This window comes from Lontra canadensis, unplaced genomic scaffold (assembly GCF_010015895.1).
Source record: "Lontra canadensis isolate GAN:19392208 unplaced genomic scaffold, GSC_riverotter_1.0 scaffold184, whole genome shotgun sequence".
Classification (NCBI taxonomy): domain Eukaryota; kingdom Metazoa; phylum Chordata; class Mammalia; order Carnivora; family Mustelidae; genus Lontra; species Lontra canadensis.
The window spans coordinates 1,606,804-1,625,411 of NW_022631178.1; the positions used below are offsets into that span (position 1 = coordinate 1,606,804).

The window sequence follows — 18,608 nt, forward strand, 5'->3', positions numbered from 1 at the left end:
GAGGGAGGGGCAAGTGCCACCAGGAGTCCCCGGATGCTGGGCTGGGGTCAGCCCCTGGCCCGCAGCAGGGCTCTCCGGAGAGCCCCGGGAGCCGTGTCGGCATTTGCGCTTCAGTACTGGGCGGAGGCAGTGCCTCTCTGACGCCCGACCCCGGCCTCCGCCGCCCACCTCTGAGGCCCCTCTGAGGTTCCAAGCACTGGGTCCCCCCACCCCTGCCCGCGGCTTCTCCAGGGTCACGGTCATCCTGGCCTGGTGTGGGGCGGGCCGGCCACGTGAGGGCCTCCTCTGAGCCTTGGCGCATCCGTGACCTTTCGGTGGGGAGGCGGCGGGGAAGCTGCAGCGGGATTTCGCTAGGTGGACGTTTCCAAGAGAAGCCATGGACCCCTTGGAAAACAGCGTCCCGTGACTCTGACTGTCAGCCTGGTCCTTTTGTGTGTGGGCTACGTCGGTCCCCGGGGCAGCTATATTTAGAAAGGGCTGGGGACTCGGGAATGAATGAGTCCCCACACGAGAGGGGACAACAGCGCTGCAGGGCACGCCGGTGCCACTGGGGGCTGCGGGCGCGGAGCCCAAGAATGAGCAGGCTCGTGGGCGCGGGTGGTGACCAAGGCTGACGCTGTGGCTGATGCGGGAGCAGAGGAGAAGGCTCCCTCTGTCACCGGGGGGATGACTGCAGTCATGTGAGGGTTTGCAAGCCGGGGGGCTGGGCCGGGATGCAGAGCACTCCTGCTCTTGGCTTCCGAGCACCGAGGAAATGACATCACCCAGGCCCCGTGAGGGGCAGAAGCCCGGGGAGGTGGGTAGGGCAGACTCAGCCTTCCCACCTTGGTTCAGGCGGGTCCTTCTCCCCGTGCACCCAAGGAGCTCCTACGTCCCCAGCAAAGCCCTGGGAACGTCATCCCCTCTGAGAAGGTGCACAGCCAGTCTGGCCCAGACCCCTTCTCGGGCTGTCCACAGTCTCGCGTACGTTCCGTGGGCCCTTTATGCGTCCCCTGTGGTCACTGTGACAAATGACCACCAACCTGGTGGCTTAAAACCACACACATATATTATCTGATGATTTTGGAGAAATCGGACATGAGCCTCCCAGGGCTACAACCCCCACACGGGCAGGGCTGGTCCCTCCAGGGCCCCAGGGAGACCAGGCTCCTGACCTTGCCTGCCCTGCAGCCCCCCTCCATCCTCCTCGCCGGCAGTGCGGGGTCTGCCAGTCTCTGAGACCCCCACCCTCTGTCTCCTTCTTGTGACGACCTCGTGGGGAGGCCGGGTCTCCCGGGAACCCAGGGTCACCCCGACCTTGGGGGCTGTGACTTGCTCCCCCCTTCAAGGTGCCTCTGCCATGTCCGACGTCATACTCATAGGGTCCAGGGACCAAGATGGGGGCTCCTGGGCACCTCAACTCCTCTCCGCTCTGCAGAAGAGGGTGGCCTGTCCAGGCACACGCGGAGGAGGACAGGCCTCGGACCTGGGCTGTCTGTGGCGGCTCCTTGCTCTTGGCTGCTGGGCCGCTGGCCAGCACACCGTGTCACACAGCATCTGTGAAGTCCCCGGGGATGTCCCTCCCCACCTCTTGCTGTGGCTGGGAAGTCCAGGACAAAGCAGACCCAGCGGGTCCCTTCCTAAGCTGTCATGAGGGACATTTTTCACGTTAACAGTTTAGAACAGGGAGGAGCGGCCCTGTAAGAGGGAGACCGGAGAACATGGGGCACGCAGGGTCTGCAGTGGGGTGTTGCCGGAGTGACTATCTGTGGTCATCACAAGTGGGGGGCTCCTGGAGTGGAGGGGTGGGGCCAGGGACGCTGCTCGGCACCCCCAGTGCCCGGCAGGCTCTGGAGGGAGCGCCCGAGCCCCGGGGCCGCTGTGCCGGCGAGGGGGGCCCTGGCCTGGAGATATTCAGCCCCACAAGGCAGCTCTCCCATGAAACCCGTGCGCTGTGCTGGGCCCACCGGAGTCAGAGGAGGGGCGTGGCTCCCAGCACGTGTTCCCGGTGCACACCGTGAACCCTCGGTGTCCACGCGGTGCAGACAGGAGGGCCTGGGGGTCCTCTCTCTGCACCACAGCAAAGCACTGGGATGTCTGCGTAGAGGCCCCCCCACACCCGCTGAGTGCTAACCACATGGGTCTGGATGGATGCGTGACCCCCAAACAGAGTAAAGGTACGGAGAAGCGAGAGGCCCAGCCCAGGATGCCATTTCCGGCCTGTGTGGGCTCAGGGGAGGGCTTCGAGAGGCCTCGGCCACGGGGCTGCTGGACCACAGGCTCACTGGGGGGTGCAGGTCACGGACCGGGAGCATGGAGCCACATCAGGTCTGTGGTGCTAGGAGCGGGGTTTTGGTGTCGCGCAGGAAACCTTCCAGAGGGGGACAACACCACAGCAGCCCTGGGACCCAGAGACTGGAGGGAGGGATCGGAGGGCCTGGGTGCCCACGGGTGACCGCGGCTGGCCATGGGGTGCCGGGTGCCAGTGCCGGGTTTGTGGGAAACCTCTTCTGGGAGTGAGTTAATCTCCACTCCCAGTGGCCTCTGCCCCAAGATGAGGTTTCGATGACCCGTGCGGAATTTCTAACAATGAGATCAAGTGTCTGGTTCTGCTCACGCTGACATCCCTTTTCTCAACCGTCCAAATTCCATTACGCCTTTTCTTGTTACTGTAGGAAGGCAGCCAAGCCCGGGGCCGCCTGGGCCGTGCCGAGTCTCCTGGGACTCCGGCTGGAAGGGGAACCATGGCTGCCGTGGGCAGGGTCTCCGCAGGACCTCGGACGGACGGCGCGCAGGACGTGGAGAAGGCACAGGATGCGGGAGCGGGACGTTGCGGGATCTGTGGGGGCCTCTGCACGGCGGCCAGCGTGATCTCCGGTGGAGACTCCTGACGTCGGTCCCGCCCCACCCCCGCGAGCTCTTCCTCGCTGGCGTGGCCAGGTACGGCTATGTTTAGGAAGCCCAGGATGGACGGAGCGGTGGACGAGCCCCCGGAGCCGACGACAGTCCCGGTGACAGGCAGCAGGCACCCCAGCACACAGCCCCACAGCTGCAGGGGAATGAGCTCGCCAGCACCCCGGGGGGGCCTCAGGGGCAGGGTCACCCCGTCTCCAGTGAGGCTGCAAGCTGACACCTGCACAGTGGGCCTGGGGGAGACAACCCAGTCGGGCTGCACCCAGATTCCTGACCCCCTGAGACCGCGGGAGAACACAAGGGTGGAGACGGGGTCATTTGTCCCCCAGCATCACTAACCAAGACAGCAGGGGGTGACTAGAGATCCCGGAGACAACCCAGGCCTGCAGGAGGCGGCGGGAAGACAGCCCGATGTGCCTGCCAGGATGTCCCCCCAACTCGGTCCCAGGATGTCACGCCAACTGCGCCTTCTGCTCCTAAAATGGACCTACCTGACTACACAAATATCTACACAGAATACAGGAAGAATGCAAAATAATCATAACGTCGCCCTCCTGACCCCAAGATCCCTGACGAAAATCACCACTCCCGGAAGGAGAGGCTCTGCGTCCTGTTTGGGGGAGCAAGTCCAGGGCCACCCAGCAGGCGAGGGACAGAGCCAGGAGGGAGCCCTGCCGAGTCCGAGAAGGAACCACGCCAGCCAACGAGGAGTCCGCTGATCAATTCCAGGCCAAAGACCCACCTGAAACGAACATTTGTCACCGGGCCTGGCTCTTTGCTGCCTGGAATGCCAGCGGACCTTCCTGTGAGCAGCGGAGGTACCCAGCGGTCCGGGACTCCCCGGCCCGTCAGACAGCTCGCCGGCCCCAGTCCTGCCTCGTCCCCTGCTGCTCACAGGCCCGGGGGCTCCTGCCGGCACCCACACGGGTCCCCCGCCTGCACCGGGAGGGACACAGTCTCCTTCATGCCCGCCACACCGAGGCAGGGAGCAGGCGGGAGCCAGGCTCCCATTCAGTGTCTCAGTGCTCACACCTGCCGTTTCAGCCGTGCCCTCGGCCTAGGCATGGGGTGTCGGAGTGCGAGACAGCCCGCGCTTCCTGCACCGGGACACCCTCCGCAGCACGCTGGGCCTGCTGGGTCTTCCCCATCCCCTCCCCACACCCCCTCAGAAACCACACCACTCACCATTTAAAATATACAATTCTGTGCTTTTTGGTATATTACATTGTCGGTTTTTAAAATGCAAACATATGGTAAAATGTATACATAACAGAACACTTGTTTTAACCATTTTTCTTTAAATTAAGTAGGCTCCACACCCAACGTGGCGCTGGAACTCACGACCCCGAGACCAAGTCAGGTGCTCTACTGACCGAGCCGGCTGGGCGCCCCAGTTTTGACCATTTTCAAGTGTGCAGTTCAGTGAGATTAAATATATTCACAGTGTTGTGCAACCACCGCACTCCATCTAGTTCCAGAACATTCCATCACCCCAAAGCAACCCTGTCCCCAACACTTGTCCTCCCCCAGTCCCCACGAGCCCCTTCCCGTCCATGGAGGGGCCTGTTCTGGGCGTGTCACACGTGTGGACTCACACCCTGTGTGGCCTTCCATGTCTGGTTCCCTCCCTGAGCGGCATGGGCTCGGGTCCGTCCCCGGGGCAGCGCGTGGGGGCCTCGCTCCTGCTCGGGGCCGAGGGACGTGGCATGTTTTGCTTATCCGTTCACCGGCTGACGGCCCCGAGGGCTCTGAGAGGCCGTGCCCCTGGGCAAGTGGCCGTGCAGCCTGGGAGGCCAGGAGCCGGCGAGCTTTCCACGTCTGCAAGGCTGGGCCACGGAACGCCCAGGCGTGTGGTCAAGCATTATTCTGGATGATTCCGGGAGGCTCCTTCTGGATGAGACTGACCTCTAAACCAGGGGGCTTTGTGAAGACAGGAGGACGCTCTCCAGTCCACGACCTGACTTCCGACTTTGAGGGCCGAGGACGGGAAACACAAGGGAAACCCGAAGCTGGCAGGAGGAGGGGAATGACAAACACGGAGCGGAGATAAATGGAACAGACTAGAAGCACCACGCAAGCGTCCACTAGAGCCGAAGCCGGTTCTCTGAAGAGACGGACGGCGCTGTGACCCGTCCGCGGCCTGACGCGGAACAGCAGAGACAAGGCGCACATCACAGGAGGGGAACGAGGGCCATGTCACCACCAGCTGCCTGGAGCTGGAAGGGGCTCGGGGGGCTGGGGGGGGGGCGGACACCGAGAATGACCAAGGCCAGCACGTGCAGCAGCCGAGCCCTCGGGAAGCGCACTCGTGGGCCCCCCGGCTCAGGGGCCCCTCGCATCTGCCAGAGACCCGTTCCAGCCCTGGGGTCGTGCGTGCTTAGACCCAGGCCTGCTGCATCTCTGCAACATTCCTGGGAAGCTGGGGATGTCATTTCCGTGGCAGAGATGAGAGGAATCCGCCGAGTGGGACGGAGCCGGGAGAGGCCGGCCTGGGGTCCGCACGCGGGTTTCCTGGCTGCGGGCCCGGAGCTCTTTCCACGGTGACGCGACGCCCTGTGTGTCCTGCGCACACTGAGCACTGTGGGGTGCTTGGTCCTTTTTCTAAAAACAACAGATTCCTAACTCCTGAAGTAAGGCAGAATGCTACCTACCTTCCCCAGTTTTTCCAAAGAGCACCGCTTTCCCCCAGAAGAGAAGGGAGAGACAGAGAGAGAGGAGCCCGGTTCAGTGGTTTTGACTTAACCGTCTCCTGCTTTTCTCGGGGAAATACTTCGCTGTCGCCAAAAACGTGGCGTGTGAACGGAACTGGCCGCGGCCTTCAGAGAGCCCGGGCTGGGGTTCTGAAGAGTCTGCTTTACTCTCCACAACCCAGCCCGTGGGGAGACACCCGTGTTTCCCGGGGGCAGGGCGGGGGCACCGAGCGTTCCTCTGGGACCCACACGACTCCATTCCGGAGCATGACGGACGCACCAGTACCAGAAAAACAAAACGCTCAGGAACTGAGCCTTGAAACGTCACGCTTGGTGTTTTTCCACGTCGGGTTTTCTACTTTGCTGGAAGCCACGTGCCAGGACCCAAGAGGGAGAGGTGGAAAACGCAGACTCCGGACGAACCAATTAACCCCGGGCGGCAGAGGTGACAGGTACCCGGGCACAGGAAGGCGCGGGATCTGACGCTGGCCGCCGAGGGCCAGCAGGCCGACAGGAAGGCCAGGACGTCCCGCATCACACTGGGGGGTGGCACTTTGGAGCTGTTGTTTTCCAGGGAGCGGGACCCCTGCTCCGGGTGGAACCCTGGACAGAGCTCAGTCTCCCTCTGGTACTGGACACCCACACAGCAGGACCATCCTTGGGGGCCACCGTGTCCAGCTGTCAGGGTGAGCCCGAGACTGAGAGCCAAGCTACACCCCATGTTGCCCCAGCTGCCCCGAGAATGGACCCCTGGGGGGGCCCCCTTTCCTGCTTCCCGGCAAGCATGGCCACGAGGGAGAGGCGAGTGTCCCGCCCAGCTGCTGTGGCCAGCACCAGCCTCCCGTGTGTCTGAGGAAGCTCCAGGCTACGGAGGCCAGGCAGATGCCTTCGTCTGGGTCCCCCAGGGGACCCTGCAGCTGCTGGGACCACCACAACTGGAAAAGCTGGCAGCTAGACCCTCAAGTTTGGGGTGGGGGGCGTGGCGCTGGTCCTTGGGGCTGATTCTGCTGTGGGCTTGTCCTGGGGGTTCAGCAGAAGCCCCTGTCCCTGGGCTACCGCAGGCCACGCTCTTGCCCTCCAGCTCCCACCATCTCCCATGCTCTTGAGAGCCGGCCCCTTCCTCTGCAAACATTAGCTCTTTCCACAAACCGACAGGGTTTTTTCCACTTACACAAAGGGTCGTGCCGCCGTTGCCACTCCCGGCCACACGAGCCTTTCTCCACGACCCTGGGCTACGGGGGCTAGCACCACAGGCTGGGGGTGGGGAGCGGACATCGGGTGGAAACCTTCCCCACGGCCCGGCGGGGGAGGCCCCAGCGTCTCGGACGCAGGGAGGAGGCAGCTGGGTGGTTTTCTCTAGAGCAAGCAGGGCTCTCCCAGGGCCTCCGGGGGCAGACCACTCTCTGCCGCCTGCGCGACATCCCTGGCCCCCACCCGCTCCACGCCAGGAGCTCTCGCTGGAGCTGAAACAACCAAAAATGTCCCCAGGCATCACCTGGGGCCCCTGGGGAGCAGACTCGCTCCCAGGTGAGACCCCCTGGGTCAGGAGGTCCCACTGACCCCCAGGAGACTGCGTTCTGCAGCCATCGGGCTCCAGAGGTCCTGGGACACTGCACACACTTCACGACACATGCTGAGTGGGGGCGACTCACAGACACTGGGGTTGCCCTGGTTCGTACCCTCTGACCCCGGGGATTTACTCTTGTGTCCAGCGTGAGCAGGGACCAGACTTCCCTGCTTTTTCAGATAATGCGGGGTCTCCCTCATGGCCCAACATTTGGAGCCGGGTCACTCTCGGCAGGGGCGTCCCGGCCACCGCGGGCACCGAGCAACATCGCGGCCCCACCCCCTCGATGCCGAGAACAGCCCCCGTTGCGATGACCACAGACGTCCCCAGACATGGCCCCGGGGCCCCGGGCCCCATGGGGGCAGAACCAGCCCCGGTGAGACCCCTGTCTTAAGGGAGGGTCTGAGTGAGAGCCACGCGGGGAGACGGAGCCGGGCCTGCCGGGCTGGACAGGGTGGGGTGGGAGGCAGCCCTGGGGGTGGGGCCCTCCCAGCGGGCCAGGCCTCGGCACGTCTGCGCTGAGCACCGCACTGTCCGCACAGTCCTTTCTCGGCTTTGCCTAACTGCTAAAATCCCTGTGTAACCGCAGTGACTCTGGGCGGGGACGGGGTGGGGGTGGGGCGCGGTTCTCAGTCATCCTCGGACACACGCAGGGCAGGGACAAATCTGTCGCTGACCCGTTCCCAGCCGAGGTGGGACGAGGAGCTCAGCGCTCAGCTCGGGCCACGGCTGCTGAGGTCCCTCTCCGTCCCGAGCGCTGCGGTGTCTGCATTTTGGGCTGCAGGAGGCTGCGTCCGTCCGAGGGCGCAGCGGCGGGGCTGGCTGGTGTTCCCAAGCACGGAAGGCGACGATGCGGCCCGTGGAGAAAGGACGCGCCAGACACGCCGCATCTCGCAGCACTTACCACGCTGCTGGCTGTGAGCGCGGCGTCAGCGAGCCAACCGCCCCTTAACTGAGGTCTTTAAACAGTCGCTCGAGGGCCACGAGGTCAACGTCACGTATGGATCAGCTGATGAGGACGTGACCGGCGCTCGCGGGAACCGAGCCCGGCAAGGCCCCAGGCGCCGCACCGCTAACTCAGCGTCCTGGCCACTTCCCCGGGCAGAACCGCCCCCCGCCGAGAAGCTCTGCAGACTCGCAGGAACATAGACACACACACGCCGTGCGGAGCGGCCGCCCTGGATGCTTCCGGCGCTTCTGATCGACGTCTCTTCTCAAGGACATTTGCCAGGAAAACCTATACACAGGACGTGGATGTCCTCGCACATCAAGGCTGGGTGCGCCCCTGGAGACAAATCCTGGTGTAAACCCTGAGTTCAGAGGTACAGGGGCTGACCCGCCCTCCAGAAAGGCTGCGAGAAGGTCCCCGCAGAGCCACGGGTGCTCTTAGCCATCACCCCGCCAACTCGGCCAGGAGGCCACGGGGCACGGACTCAGCCGCCTCGGGTTTTCCCACACTCCCTTGTTGAGTGTGTGCAGAAGCGTGGACGGAGCATTCCTCACAGCTCCGTGCGTGTGAACTGTGACACCTGTGTCACCAACACCGGCATCGGCATCCCAGGTCCGCAGGCGACATCCCAGCGCCTCCCCCCAGAGGGCATCACTGTCCTCGCTTCCGTTATCATTACAACTTTCATCATTACTAGCCTGACTCTTGCCCCAGAAGACAGAAAAGAGGGTCGACCCTGACGGCAGGATGAGATGTGGAAGGGAGAAGGAAGAACGGCCTGGAAGATTCTGGAAGGTTCTAGAAGACAGCCAGCCAGCATCTGCTCAGAAGCTTTGAGAGGTCACTCTGGCCTGAGGGGCAGTGAGGGGGGTTTGAGCACGTCCCAGCTCTGGACACCTGCCCGCTCGCTCGTTCTGAGAGCCTCGATGGCCTGTGTGAGACACGGGGGCCCCGCGGCATCGCTCTCAGGTGACTGTCAGGACAGCACCAGGCAGGCCCAGGGCGCTCACCGCAGCAACGCCGGAAGGAATCACGTACCGCATATACCATAGAGAGCCGCGTGGAAGTGGGGGCGGGGGCTCCCAGGGTCGGGGCCGACTTGCCTGGGTCAAGCTGACAGGTCACAGGGCTGCGGCAGCTGCCGCTGAGGGGCCGTGCGGGGTTGGGGTGGGCACGACTCGTCTCTCCACTGCTCACAACGCGTCGTAAGACGATTTTCTCTTCTTTCTCCTACGCTCCTGAGAAAGGTGTCAGGACTGCATTTGCAGCGCGGCTCCCTGACGCCCTTGTGGACACGTACTGCCCGTGGCTCGCCTGGTAGCTGGGAGGGAGGAACATTCCAGAATGCCTGGCTAACTGACTCCGTGCTTTTCCACGAGCAAGGCCCTTCTTTATATGCCGGAGTGGTGGAGGCTTTCACATGCCAGCACGTGTGCACGCGTGTGTGTGCGTGTGTGTGGAGGGGGTCGCTGGGGCAGGGGGTCTCCCCTGGGGCGATCCTGCCCTCTGGCACAGCGGGCCGTGTCTGGGGACGTCTGCATCTGTCACGAGTGGGAAGTCTGGGCACAAAGCATGTGGGGCCCTGGGATGCTGCTTGGCCCCCGCTGTACCTGGAACACCCCCCCCCTCAGAGAATGACCCAGCGGGTGTGGGGGCCACTGGTCTGGTCACTTGGCAGCCATGGATGCAAGCGGGCCCTGCTGCTCTCCGTGCCCACATGGACCCTGGCCCCGGACTGCGGCTTTGCCTCCGGGTGCCGCTGCCTCTCCCTTGTCCTTCCAGCTCCCGACGCCGGGGCCTCTCCTAGAAGGACCACAGACAGGTCGTCTGTCTGCCCTCCTGCTCGGTAGGTCTCGGAAATGCCGAGCAAACCGCCCAGCACAGGAAGCTGCCCCAGGCAGCAAACGAATGGGAAGTGCTGCTTCTTGACTGTGACAGCTCTTCTGGGGAGCCGGCGGGCAAGCCCCCGCCTGGGCACCTCTCAGAAGTGTTTCTGGGTTCTGCTTCTTGGAACGAAACTAGGCTCACGGCTACCATCCGCGGCCTCCGCCCGCTCAGGTCCTGCCCATAACATCCAGCAGGTTCGGAGGACTCAGATGGGAGTTGACCGTGACCGTCAGGCACCAGACACCCCACAGCAGCTGCCCTTGTGCTCCTGGGGTCTCAGTGTGTCCTTCCGTCCAGCAGCAGGGTCCCCACCTGTCACAGTGCAGGGAGGCACACCCACTGCCTTTTTTTGTTTTAACGTGACCAAGAAGTAAACCTCACGTATGTTCAGTTGAAAGCGATGCTTACTTTCAGTATCTAGGACGGGGTCCTCCCCACCCCCGCCTGCTGACACAGCAGAGTCACTCTCTGGGGGAGCGTCCCCGGCAGCATCCCTGGCCCCACCCCCTCCATGCCACCATGCCAGGAGCACCGAGTCCCGACAGACAGCCACAGATGTCCCCAGACCCGGCTCTGCGTCCCCTGGGGGCAGGGTTGCTTCCACCCGCGTCCCCCCCAGAACCACCGCGCTGGGATTACTGAGTGCGCGTCTCTGAATCACTCCACCGTCTTCATCCTGAGGAGGAATTTTTAACATAACCGTCGACCTTACTTTTTAAATATTTATTTGCCCTGAGATAATGGACATATGGTACCGCGAATTCGGCAAGACCGTCACCAAGGTAACTGTCAGCTGATCCGGACATTTCTACCCCCCCACACCCTTCCCTGGTCTGAGAAGGATGGAAGGCGCTTATCCAAGTGTGCGCTCACATGTGCACACACACGTGCACACACACACACACACATGCACGGCACCGGTCACGGAGGAACGCAGGCAGGCGGTGCTGGGGTGGGGGGTGGCAGGACGAAACCAAAGGACGGGTGGCGGAGTAGGGAGGGTGGTTCTGTGCATGCACTGTTCCGGCTCATCTAAAGGATGGGCAGTTCTTGGCAAGACGAAAATAATGTCTGCTGCTTGTAATGGGGTGGAGACTGTCCCCCAAATTCACATTCTGCTGGAAGCTCACCGCCTGGCCTTATTTGGAAAAAGGATCTTTGCGGACAAGGACGTGAAAGGTCATCCTGGATTGAGGGCCGGCCTCGAATCCCACACCAGGTGTCTTTCTCCGAGAGTGGAGGGGGGGGGTCTGATTCTCAGACACACAGTGGGAGGCCATGGGGCCACGGAGGCACACACTGCAGGGCAGGGGGCTGGAGTCCCGAGGAGTGGAGGAGGCAGGACGGACCCTCCACAGGGAGCAGGGCTCTGGGACACCTTGCCTGGGGACTTCTAGCCTTCAGAAGGTGAGAATGTCAATTTCTGTTCTAAGCATCAAGACCGGGTCATTTGTTACAGCTGCCCCAAGGAAAGGACACCTTGGTCGTTAAAAAAAGAAAAAAAGGACTTGGTTGTAGGAGTTCTGTCTCTCTGGAGCTGTGACATGCCAGGACCACAAGAGAGAAGGGTCCCCCCCTCACTGGACTGACAGACTTCGGGCACTTGGGGGAAATGCAGGAAACGTACACCTCACCCCCCTGCCCCAGCACAACGCCCCCACCTCTGGGCGGTTTGCACAGGAGGAAGGGTCTGGTGGTTCCTTCCCTCGGGACGAAATACATGCAAAGTGCAGACATCTAGGATCAGGAACGAGGAACGCCAGGATCCCAGACCTCAGCATCACCCGGGGGCTTCAAGGTACACAGATGTTGCATCCCGCCCCAGGTGGATGGTCCAGGTGTATCCCCCCGAGGGGTCCCAGCCAACTCCCCAGCTCAGCCGAGGGCGGGACTCCCGAGCAAGGCCAGTGCTCCGTCCCAGTCCCTGCAGGAAAGTGAGGACCTGGAGGTCTGATGCGTTTAGTGCCCCCCGATGGTGAGGGTGGGGATTATGTGCAAGTGTTTAATGACAGCAAAAAACAGAAATAAAGAAACAAAAAATCAAATTCCTGCCTAAGGGAACTGTGTGTGTGTTGGGCGTGGGGGGATTAGAGGTACACAAACAGCTGATTACAGTGTATGGATAAAGTGGTAAGTTACAAACATATTTTTTTTTCTGTAAAAGGCCAAATAGTAAATATTTTTGGTTTTGTGGGACACATAATCACTGTTCCAACGACTCAACCCAGTTGCCGCTGTAAACAACACATAATGGGTGTGCCGTGTGCCAATAAAACTTTATTTGCAATGACAGGCAGAGGTCCAGGTTGGTTTGCCGGTGGCAGTTTGCAGAGCCCTGACCCGGAGGGATGAACAGACTCTGAAGTAAAGAAACGGCAGCTCCTCATAAGGTTAAAATGCAGTTTCTATCGCCCAGAAGTTCTATTTCTAGGCATCTACCCCAAAGAAATTAAAACACACGTCCACACAAAAACGTGTGCATGAATGTCCACAGGAACATTATGCATGATAGACCAAGCACAGACACAACCTAACGTCCACCACCCAGTGAAGGGACAGATTACACACGCGCACACACCCACAATGGAACATCACTCGGCCGCCAGCAGGAGTGAGGCCCCCAGGGCTACCCCAGGGACCGACTCTGAGCCCATGATGCGCAGGGAGGGAACCAGGAACAAACGGCCACACGGGTGTGAGTCCACGCATGTGACAAGCCCAGACCAGGCTCCTCCACAGACGGGAAGGGGGCTCGTGGGGGTCAGGGGAGGGAGGAATGGGGCATGGGGTTATTTCGAGGATGATGAAAGTATTCTAGAATCAAATAATGGCGATATAATTGCACAACCTTGCAAATGGACCCAAAACACTGAAATGGATACTTCAAATGCGTGAGTTTCTGGCCATGAGCGACAGCTCACTTTTCTTAATGAAGGAATTAAGTGGGGAGCCTGCTTGAGTAGAGGGTGCCCGCGACACGGCGCAGGGTGGGGCTGGAGGCCTGTGGGAGGCCCACGTGGGGCCGGTGCCTGGGGTCTGGGCCGGGGCGCGGGTGGTCAGGGTGGAGTCGATGCGGGTCCGGGGCTGAAGCCAGGCTGTGCTAAAAGCGGGCGAGTCCGTTGCGCGGAGAGTCGGGGCCCCTTACTGGGGCATGGAAGGTTTCCAGACCGGCAGTGGTGTGTCCGGGGTGGAAGGGACTGACAGGGCCTCGCTTTGACTTGGGCGGTCCTTCCCTGTGAAGACACTTGACACACGTCACGACCGCGCTGGGGTAAAGATCGGTGCGATCAGCCTGGAACCTTCCATGCACGCGGTCTGCTGACTTCAAAGGAGACCGATACAGCCTGCGGGCTTCACGGCGAGGCGGAGCCGCAGAGCAGGCGGGATGAGGGGGCTCCACGGCCCAAGGAGACACCCCGACGCGCGTGGCCCTCGGCCGTGACAGGAGGGGAGGAATCTGCGTGGCTGGGTCAGGACAATGGAGGTTCAGGGCAGCCCCTCCGCACGCAAACCGAAGAGCAGGGCTGTGGGGGGGGTGGAGAGCAGGACCCGAGATTGGGTAAATGGGGGGTGTCTGCTCTCTGAAGCGGCAGCAAGGCCGAGGCCAGACACAGAAGCACCTTCTCCCCTCGGGTCCTCTGGTGCTTGGGGTCTGGCTCCCGAGAGCTCTGAGAGCCTCCGAGAGCTCCGAGAGCCGTGTGGTGGGGCTCCCTGAAGGCGTTGGCGGGCGGCCCCGACGTGCAGCGGCGAAGGAAGGCGGCCTCCGCTCACGAGGACCCCACAAGCGAGCACGTACAAGCCTTTCTGGAAATCGTCCTTCACGATGCCGTCCCGGCCTCCGAAGATGAGTCACACCCAGATACTCGGACACACACGGTGTGCACGCATGCATACGCACACGTATACTTACCCATTTACACACATGCGTGCGCTCGCACACACACACACACACACACACACTACAGCTAATCCACACGAAAGCACAGCTCATCAACGGGAGAACCGTGGCATGGAGAGCCTCGTGGAACCCACTACACAAAACTCTAAGTTGGGGCAGTAACGGCTTGTCACTGTCCTGACTCTTGCACGAACGTCTGTAAAGTGGCGGGTACTCTGCTGATACAGACCGCTGCTGACATCTGGGAGGTCCTGGGCACGGCGGGGGTGGCGCAAAGTGTCCCCGGCCCCTCCCATCTCCATGCCCACAGCCATCCCTGACACCATCCAGCACCCCTGGGACCAGGCCACCCCGTATTGAGAACCGATACTAGAACCACTCCCCCAGGAACTTGGAGCAGTGTCCACGGGGGCCACGCAGAGTCTGACCGGGCCTCCAGTCGGGACGGAAGTTTGCCCCCCGCAGCCACCCCTGGGCGGTCCAGCATGTGCCTGGAAAAGCCCTCGGAGCCTCGGCTTTTCTATCTGCATGATGGGTTCTCGGCACCCGTCGGAACTTAGGCGTGGAGAAGGAGAGGCTCGCACCATAAGCACTTGGAACCCCACGGGCCCTGCCAGGAGCCATGGACAGAGATGGCCCCTGAGAAAGGTCTCAGCGGCAGGCGGAATGTACTAGAAGGTTTTTTAGGAATAAACGACCCCCGACCCCAGTACAAAAATGGCCAAGGCAGTGAACAAGCAATCCACACACTAAGCCCCAAACCTCTAAAGAGATGGCCAGCTTTGACAAACAACGGGGCAACGGTACACAAGTGAGGCCTCATCTGGCCCTCACTGCCCAGGGTCTGAGACTGCCAGCGCCCGCACCTGCGGGGGCCCGCCACATGGGGCCCTCTCCCGTGCTGGGAGCCTGGGACCATCATCCCGCCTTCTGGAAGGAAACCTGGAGACGGCAGAGCCGTCCGGAACCTGCCAGCAGACTCCTGGTTAGACCTGGTCTCGCCCACACCACAGGATAACGGCCACCATGGCCCAGGGTCTGCTGAGGGCAAGGGTGGGCTGGAGGCATGCCACCGACTTCCTGCTCCCAGGGCGAGGCCCCCGACCCCTAAGGGGGGCTTCCCTGGTCCAGGGGACATCCCTGCCAGAGCCCTGTGTCCTGCTCAGCAGCCGGGCCAGCGGGGTGTCCCCGCACCTCACACGCAGGGGCCCCTTCTGTGCGCTCCCGGGGAAGCCCTCACCCAGGGCCACAGGCCGGAGCTCCGGAGAGCAGACACTCACTCTCACGGTCCTGGAGGGCAGACTCCGGACCTAGTCCTCTCTGGACCCATCTCCTGGCACAGGGAAGTCAGGCCGTGCCCACACCACCTAAACTGTCTCTGCTCCTTTGTCAGAGGTCAGCGGACACTACGGACGGGCTCTGTTTCTGGACAAGCTCTGCCCTTCGCCAAACCACCGTTGCAGCTGCACACAAGGCCTGAAGTCGGGCAGCGTCAGCCTCCTGCTGGGCTCCCTCCGCACACTCTGCGGCTAGCCTGGCTCTCCCCCACCGCCCCTGACCCCCTCCCTCCCGAGGCTCCAGGTGCCCCTTGGTCTTCCCTACCCCCCTCATCTGTCCGTCCAAACTGACCACTTCTTACAGGAACGCCTCCCCAGGATGAGCTCATCTCCGTCCTTCCCTCCAACACATCTGCAAAGACTCTCTTTTCCAACAAGGTCACATTCAGAGGTTCCCGGGGGACGGGAATGTGGTGGGGACACTATTTAACCCACTCCGGGCTTGTCGTCTGTGGGTAAGTTGACCCCTGTCTGAGGTCCGGGGTCAGAGGGCGGAGGTGGGGTGTCCCTCACGGGCCCACATGCAGCAGCCTTGCTGCCTGGCCCCGTGAGCTTCAGGTGACAGGGGGCCCCTGGGGTGGGTGCTGGCAGCTCACCCAACGGGCAGGAAGCCAGCTCGCCGCCCTCCACGTGACCCTTGCTTCCTCCCTGCTCCCACCTCCTGGGGCGAGTGCAGCCGCTGCTCACGACGGCCTCTTGCATATCTCCAGCACTGGGGAGCTCACTCGCCTCCTCAAGAACAGCTCAAGCCCTCACTGCGCAAGGACGGAGACCCGACACTTACCTGCCCTGTGGGCGGGGCTCCGACATGGCTTCACGGAGCCGCAATTCACACACCCCACACTTGGCCCATCTGAAATGTCTGCCCAGCCGTCCCCACGCTTAATGTCGGAACACTCCCGTCACCCCACAAAGAAACCCCCTACCCTTGGCTGTCACCCCCAACTCCCTTCCTCCCTCAGCCCCTGGCGACCACTAACCCCCTTTCTGGGGATTTCTGCGGGCCGGCTTTAAGCCAATCAGCTATCAGTCAGACACAGACGCTCCACTGTCTGCGAGTCCCGCGGAGACTTCGCTCCACTCTTCCGAGTTGCGCATCCCACCGTTGTGCAAAACGAGCGGGACCCCGTGGACCGGTGCAAAGGTTCCCGGAGGGCACCGTGGGTCACGAGGGATGGGCTCCCTGACTTTCAGGGGACCACTGGGATCAGCACCCGCCTCCCACCGGGTGTCAGCAACTAATCCTGGGGGAGGGGCTGATCCCAGGCGCACGACCAGAAGACACAGCCCCGCCCCCACGTCAGCGTGTCCGTCAGTCTGTGCCCCAGGCCGGCGGCTCTGTCCTCCGCAAACCATCGCAGCGCGAAACTGACGCTCACCTCCTGGGGTTCTTGGTCTGGAAATGCTGGAGAGCAGGGCCTGGGTGTGACAGGCTGCAGGGGCCACAGCTCGAGCTCGGCAGCCCCGTGTGGGGACAGACCGCGCCGTGTGTGTCCATCTGTGTCGACGGACACACTCTTCAGCTGCCGTGACCCCGCTGCTGTGAACAGAGGGTGTGCGGACACCTCCCCGAGTCCCCGCGTGCCCAGCCGCTGGAGCACACAGTAGGTCTGTTTCTAATTGTCTGAAGAAGACCCAGACCCCTCCGGGCGGTTTTCCACAGCAGCTGCTCCATTTCACAGTCCCACCAGCCGTGCACAAGGTTTCATCTTCTCCATATCGCTACCCGCCCTAAGCCCCATTCTCATCTGCACCGCACGACGGGCTCGCGGTTTCCCCATGGGCCTGCCGGGAGGCCCCTGAGAAAGGACCGCACCTGTGTCGGGCTTCGTTCGGTCATGGGGGAAAGGGTGTCCCTGGGTGCCGGGAACCAGAGCAGAGACCCTAGCTGGACTCTGTCGTGTGTGCACGTGCGTTCGGGCCATGCTTGGCTGCTCTGGAAAGCCACTAGGAGAGGAACAGAGCAGAGGAGGGACGTCACCCTCGTGAGCACACACACGTACACACATGGACGCAGCACGCACGCATGCATGTTCCCAGAGCAGGGGTCGCGGGGCTGGTGGCCCTGGAGGCTGAATCTCCCACCCGAGGCTGGGCAGCCCCGGGTGACGTGCAGGGGTGCAGGGCGGGCGGCCCGGGGGGGCGGCAGCAAAAACAAACACACAGGGTCAGTCCCAGCAGCGCGCTTGGCCGGCCTGCACGTGGGACACGGGGAGTCCGCGCGGGGCGGGGTCTGCTCCTTCCTGCAGGGCGGCCGTGGCTTCCGGACACGTGCAGAGCCCCCGGAGGACGGGGCCGCCAGGGAGGGGGACAGGCTAACAGCGGCTGCTGGAGGGCCTCAGCTGCCTGGCACTGGGTTTGCTCTGAGCTCACGGACTCGTCGCCAGCGCCTGCAGGCTGGGCCCCGGTCAGCGGGTGTGTTTTCCACACTGCTTCACACACTCCCCACCGAGTGTCTCCGTGCGGGGGGTCCCTGCCCCAAGGCCCCCGAGTGCTGGCTGGGGCTGCGGTCTCACCAGGAGCCCAAGGAGGACGGCCCGTCTCTGCCCGGGTGGTTTGCTGGTACAATTGCCTCCTCGTGGCTGGAGTGGGGTCCCCACCTTAGGCTGATCTGTGCCCGGCGGCCACCCTGGGGTCCTAGCCGCGTGGCTCCTGCAGGACCCTCCTAACGTGGCAGCTTGCTTCTTCACAGCCAGCAGGGGAGAGAGTGTGACTTAGGGGCTGCTGAGCGGGAGTTATGTGACCTAACGAGCTCACGGCGCGTCTGTGACCTTTACGACGCTCCCAAGGCTGGAGGCGGTCTTGCCCACATGCAGCGAGAGGAGGCTACCCGAGGCCTGGAGCCCGCAGTGAGGCACAGACCATGGAATCAAGTCTCCAAGGTGCCCAAGACCGTGGCCCTGGGCCCTGAGGACGGTTTGCTGAGGTGCTGGGGCTCTCAGTGGGGAGACGCCTGCCCGCGCGTCCCTAATGTGGGGAGGCCCTTCCGATGGCATTACGGGCCAGAACATGTGTCATCGACATGTAGAATTCCCACATGCAGGTATTATGTACACTGTGCACCTGTCGTTATGAATAAATTTGGAAAGAAAGGCAAAGGTTTCCTACAGAAGTGTCACGGGGTCTGCATGCAGCACCATGGCGTGGCAGGAAGACGTGAGCTGTCAACGAGGGGCTCAGAAATTTGCAGGGATGCGCTGGAGGCCAAGCGGGCCCTCGGAGAGGTATTCCCCAGCATTCGCCCCAGACTCAGCTTTATAAAATGATTTGTGTTTTTCCTATTGGACTGAATCTCTTCCTGACTCTTAGTTCAAGTCTCCAAGAAAGGACAGCTAGCTGTGCTGTCGACACCTAGCTGTGCTGGGGCACGTGCCCCAAGTCAGTCACC

At 62.3% G+C, this 18,608-nt stretch overlaps 1 protein-coding gene and 1 pseudogene across 2 annotated transcripts in view; one reads left to right on the forward strand and one right to left on the reverse strand.

Annotated features, from left to right (window-relative positions):
- The window catches only part of GNG7 (G protein subunit gamma 7), a 111,389-nt gene that overhangs the window by 17,340 nt on the left and 75,441 nt on the right, over nucleotides 1–18,608 (reverse strand). The window contains exon 1 of one of the 2 annotated variants that reach the window (XM_032847059.1): nucleotides 1,466–1,477. The exons of the other annotated variant lie outside the window; for it this stretch is intronic. The gene's annotated coding sequence lies outside the window, so the exon portion shown is untranslated. Of the gene's footprint in view, nucleotides 1–1,465; nucleotides 1,478–18,608 lie in introns of those variants that run through there. 2 annotated transcript variants of the gene reach the window in all.
- LOC116860832 lies at nucleotides 9,443–10,627 on the forward strand (annotated as a pseudogene).